General features: G+C 40.7%; 1 long non-coding RNA gene across 1 annotated transcript; it reads left to right on the top strand.

The window, feature by feature from the left end:
• Positions 1-1,100: 1,100 nt before the first annotated feature.
• LOC128320819 (uncharacterized) lies at positions 1,101-2,664 on the top strand. The gene is made up of 4 exons (XR_008304405.1): positions 1,101-1,218; positions 1,352-1,420; positions 1,779-1,865; positions 2,094-2,664. It is a non-coding gene; the product is annotated as an uncharacterized LOC128320819 (long non-coding RNA).
• The last annotated feature ends 3,125 nt before the right edge of the window (positions 2,665-5,789 follow it).

Genomic DNA, 5,789 nt, shown 5'->3' with positions numbered 1-5,789 from the left:
TTGTTTCAGCAGGAGAAAGTGGGGAGATCATGATGAGTGCCGACGCTGAAGCTGAGGCTGAAGCCTTTAATGATTTCCTGACCGTCCTCCTGGAGGAGATAAGCGACGAGATCAACCTGCCTCTGGGTGAGTAAAGAAATTAACTTCCATTGAGGAAATAGCATTTGTGTTACACATTTAAAGATAAATTGATAAAGTGCTCTATAATAATGTAAGATATTTTTTAAATAAAAGCCCAACTGATATTGATTGAAGGTCAATCAGCTCAGCAACGGCTTCCATTAATACTGGAATTAATGCATAGTTCTCCATATCTACTACTCATATATCACTTCTTAAGTACTGAAACACTAAACAGAAACACTGGAAAAGATCGTTGTATTTAATAGGGTTTTGTGGATTAAATGAATTTTGAGTTCCTAGAGCATTAAAGAGCTTTTACCTGAATGAAGCAGGTATTAATATTAATAATATTAATTCATGATGTCAGTAATGTACCTGGAGAACTGCTGATATTAACTTAAATTAAGTGAGGAACTGAAGTGAAACACTTTATCTGCCTCAAATAATACAATCTAATCATGTGATTTTTTTTTTCAGAAGAAGTTAAGGCTAAAGCTGTTATTGAAGGTGAAGCTGAAGTTGAGGCAGAAGGTGAAGTTGAAGCTGAAATTGAGGCTGAAAGTGAAGCTGACGGTGAAACTAAAGGTCAAGCTGAAGTTGAGGCTGAAGGTGAAGCTGAAGTTGAGGCTGAAGCTAAAGGTGAAGCTGAAGGAGTTGTTGAAGAAGGAAAGCTGGACGACACTCAAACAGAGAACAGCACATCTCTGGGTGAGTAGGAGCAATCACTAAACATCAACTACTCAAAGAAATAAGTGCATAAACAAAGAAACAAACAAATAAAAAAGTAGGTAAGTAAGTAAACAAGTTGTAGCTGAGGCTGCAGTACAGCTAGTGGACGTTATACTGGCTGAGACTATACTCGTAATTTGTAAAAACATTTATAAGTGAAAATTGTAATAATGAAAATGTAAGTTCAATTAAAGTGGCAATAATGATATTATTAATAATTGTGACATTATAAATTATCAGAGAGCAATAATACAGAGAAGCCTGAAAACACCGGGAATGGAAACGCAAAAAAGAAAAGGAGCAGGAGAGGAACACGAGGCAAAGGAAGGAAGATCAATTACAAAAAGTTCCAGGACAATAAAGCAGGTATTAATATTAATATCATGTCATGATGTCAGTAATGTACCTGAAGAACTGCTGATATTAGTTCAGTTTGTGTTAAATGGCGAATCTAAACTTTATATCATGTTTTAATTGTGAATCGTGTGACTTTTGTCAGGACGATCTGCAGCTGAGGCCGTAGAAAGACCACCAGAAGATGCAGAAACAGAGAACAGCACACCTCTGGGTGAGAAGGAACGATCAGTCCCCCTTACACACCTCTTTAAATTCCACAGAATCCCTCCGAGCATCAAATCCTCTGATATTAGGCTCATTATTCAAATGTGTACAATAATATTTTGCCTGTTTATTGCAGCCAAGTTCTTTTTATTCCTGAAATTTCACCCTGAGCTTTTTATTCCTGAAATTCCAAGATTATAATACACATCTGGACAGCTGTTCATGTTTATGCTCCTGAGTATGCCATGAAAATGAGCGTTCCATATTACGATTACGATAATAAAATAGACAAATACTGAATGGTGGTAATAATAATAATAACATTGTTTAAGATTGTGACATTATTCTTACATTATTTCCTAAAGATGAAGTAAAGGCAAAGAAGAAGGTCAGGAGAGGAACACGAGGAAGAGGGAGAAAAATCAACTACAAGAAAGTTGAGGACAAAGAAGGTAATCATGAGAAATAGATAAAAGCACCAACAGACACAAGCAGCCAACAAGGACACGCTATTCATAGTTAATACCCTTTATGTTAATCCATCCAAGTGTTCCACGCGTTAATCTAATTTACCTCAGCGTAAAACTTTACTAGCTGAGTACTGCGGTCTGTGTTGCGTAACTCCTGCTGAATTCTGGGAAAAAAGCTTGCACAGTGATTTCTCTAATTCCGTCCCACAGCTGAACAGAATGGAGGGAGGAAAGAGCTGACTGACGCCAAAGCATCAAGAGACCAGCGTGAACGTCAGACAGAAAGAAAGCCTCAGACACACACACGTGTGTGGACACGCCGTGACCGAGCCTGTGAGTCAGGGTGGAGAGGACCTGCTCACTGCGACCAGAGAGACAGGAGAGTCCCGAGAAGATCAGCTCAAGAGACGCCATCACAAGCTGGAGCCTGATCAATTAAACACACACACACACACACACCAAGCCCCCATCCTCTCCTTAAGCCTAACCCTACCACCCCCCTATTCCCCAATCCCCAAATAATTATTAACATTATTTTTAAAAAATGAATAAAAACCCTTTATACTTTACACTTTACTTTTGTCTGCTTTCTATGAGCAGTAATTATTTCTGCACATGCACTGAGTAGTCTAATAGGCAAGTGTCCAGTTTTAAGCTGATATTCCATGTGTGCAGCTTCACTGTAGACTGTGTGCTGGGTGACTGAGGTCTCAGACGATTCTGTGAGCTTTTCTCAGGCACCTTAACCGCTACATGTGCTGTGTGTTTGGGATTTTGTAGCCTGTGATGAGTTCTGCTCTTCTCGCCAAATCTCTGGAAACCAGGCTGAAGCTGACACTAAAATCACACAAACAACTCACAGAACACTGTGCAGAAAAATGGGGAAAATATATATATATATATATGCTCATTTCATGTGCCATCAGAAACATCAGAAATGCATGTGAAAATATATTTCAAGACAAGTGGGTTTTTATTGTCATTCCTCTATACAGCTTGTACACATTGTGTGAGACGAGTGCAGGACAAAGAACACACAGAACAGCACAGTAAATACACAGGACTGTAAACTGTACACTATTTAGTACATCTGTAGCAGTTGTAACGGAGTTACTTTGGTTGTATTATTTTCACTCAAAATCCCCCTTTTCTATTGGATATAAATGTAATTTTGCTTATTCGATATGGTTGTATATATTATTGTTTTGAGTTAAGATGTATATGATTTTCAAGATTTGTTCAGGAAGTGCATTGTCACTTTAAGAGTATATGCTTGTTCGCGCGCGTGCAGAAAGTTGTCTCGTAGTTCATCGAGGCATTAAACGGTGTTGTTTAATGGAGAGAGTCACAGAATTCATGTTTTCAACATATTTCCCATTTATGCAGAAAATAAAGACAGTGCCAAGTAGTGAGAGGTCTGATGCTTCTTTATTGAGTGACATCAACACAACGCAGAGTGGGTTCTTCTTACGTGGGACCCGTTACAATGGTGCCGTGTCCTTTTATGGATTCATCTAAGGATCGACGTCTGTTCGTTCGCCGTGGGAAGCTGCAGTGACTGGGTTTAGGTATTTTCTCAAGGACTGAAGGACTGTCTCATATGAAGTAAAGTGGACTATATATTTTTTTCTTCTTTCTTTTCTTTTCTTTTTCTTTCCTCAGAAGACACACCATCAATTCGAATTCAGACTTTCAACCAATTAATTTGCTGACTGATTACTGTTATCAGCTTATGCTGCTCGGGACAATAGTTCTGTTTGTTTATTGTTCTAAAGCTCAAGTTAATTGATTACAATTCAGAAATATGGCAGAGGGTGTTTGTAACTTTGTTGAAGAGGTGAACGACAATGAGATGTTTGACCAAAGTAGCCAGTTTGGTAGGGGAAGGGGTCTTTTCAGAATACCTTCTGAACTTAGGTTGCCAGGGTCTGCTAGCAGGGCATTCGAAACACCCGTTCTGACTTCCACAAGATATGTTGGCAGGTCCAGTTAACCAAAATCCATATTTGAGTTTACTCATCAATGAAATAGCTGAGAAATTGGGACAGTCCATTACTGCTCAGCTACGATCTGACAGAAGTACACACTGTAGTAATTCTGAACAGTCAACTGAGATGACACTGTCTAATGTCAAACTAGTGATGCAATCAGATGTAAAAGAGCCACCAATATTCAGGGGTGATGGCTGAGATAAACTCACTGTACAAGAGTGGGAAAATCTCATGACTCTGTATCTGAGAAAACGTGCTATCCCAATTCATGAACAGTCGCAAGAAATACTGGATAGGCTAATGGGGAAAGCAGGTGATGTAGTGAGAATTAAATTGCGTAATTACACATCTGTTGACTACACCAATAACCCGCACTTGATTTTTGACATTTTGAAACAGCATTTCAGCACAATCACCTACTCTAGCATGCCTCTAGCCGATTTTTACAATACCTCACCAATGGAGAATTGGATCAGGCTGAACAAGACGATGGATGTCGCGAAGGAATGCTTGGAGAGACGAGGTCGGCGCATTTGTGATCCGAGTCATGAGATCAGTATGATGTTTATTAAACATTGCCCAGATCAGTCTCTTTCTAATGTCTTCAAATTCAAATCAGCAGAGAAATGGTCAGCCTGTGAAATACAGGAGAGACTTGATGAACATATGCAATAGAGGAAAGCTCGGACCTTCGCTAATTCACACAGCTTGAATACGACAGAGCGTAGAGTTTGCACTCAGAGCCCAAATGTTGTTGAGACGTCTGCACCCAACCCCGCCTTGTCTGTTCCATCTTCTCCCGTAACGCAGTCTGGCCGTGACACTGACTGCATGAAAAGTCTAGTGAGTCTATTGGACCGTCTTGTCACTCAGCAGACCCAATTCCAAGCTAGCCCTCGTCATCAAGCTACTACATTCCCGACTTACCGCAAACCATGCAGGGTTTGTAGATCTTTGGATCATTCAACAGTGTCTCATTGTAGACAGGATAACAGATGCCTGAAGTGCTTAACTCCTGGCCATTGGAAAAAGGACTGCCCTCAGCGAGCCTATCGTCACCAACATCATTTGAACAGTGATGCTAGCAGACCACCACACCAGTTAAACTAGACAGCCCATATCATGGAAGGGGTGATGTGGGTGTGGATACTAAATCCCTTCGTGGAGAGTGCAATCCTGCTCAGCTATATGAGGGGAACTGTAATAGTGTTACAATCCAGTTGTACAATCCAGTCAAAAAAGTTGAAGCTTTTAGTAGCATTTTCTATGTCCCTGTTCGTGTCAATGGCCATGTTCAACTTAACGGAATGCTTGATTCAGGTTCTATGGCATGTACAATCAGTAAAAATGCTGAAGCAAAAATTGGATCTGCTGGCGTCTTGCCTGAAAAGAAACATTCCGAAGAAAACATCGTCTTGGTCGGCTGTGGAGGTCAGCATACCCAGCCTGAGGGTTTCTATGATTTAGAGATCCAGCTCTTTGGCATCCAGCGCGTTGTCCCTTGTTTGGTCGTGTCTGGCCAACGTGATGATCTTATATTGGGCTCTAATATCATCAAACACTTGATTCATGAATTGAAGTACAACAGTGATTATTGGGACATTGCTTCTAGACCTGACAACCAGTTTGACGGAGACATTCAGCAGTTCTTGTCAATGTTTACAGGTGTTGAATGTTGGAAAGGAGAAACTGTCCCTGATAAAATAGGCACTGTTAAACTCACTCAGGCAGTAGTACTTTTGCCAGAGCACGAACATTTGGTCTGGGGCCATCTGCCACCTAACGTGCCCATGTCGCCTGGCAGCACAGTGATTGTTGAGCCGACCAATTCCAAAGCTATGCCCCGAGATATTCTGGTTGGTCGCCTTGTCACACCACTTTGGGGTGACAGATGGGTGCCTATGACAGTTGTGAA

Source organism: Pangasianodon hypophthalmus, chromosome 17 (genome assembly GCF_027358585.1).
Source record: "Pangasianodon hypophthalmus isolate fPanHyp1 chromosome 17, fPanHyp1.pri, whole genome shotgun sequence".
Lineage (NCBI taxonomy): Eukaryota > Metazoa > Chordata > Actinopteri > Siluriformes > Pangasiidae > Pangasianodon > Pangasianodon hypophthalmus.
This window is presented reverse-complemented; position numbering and strand designations above follow the sequence as displayed.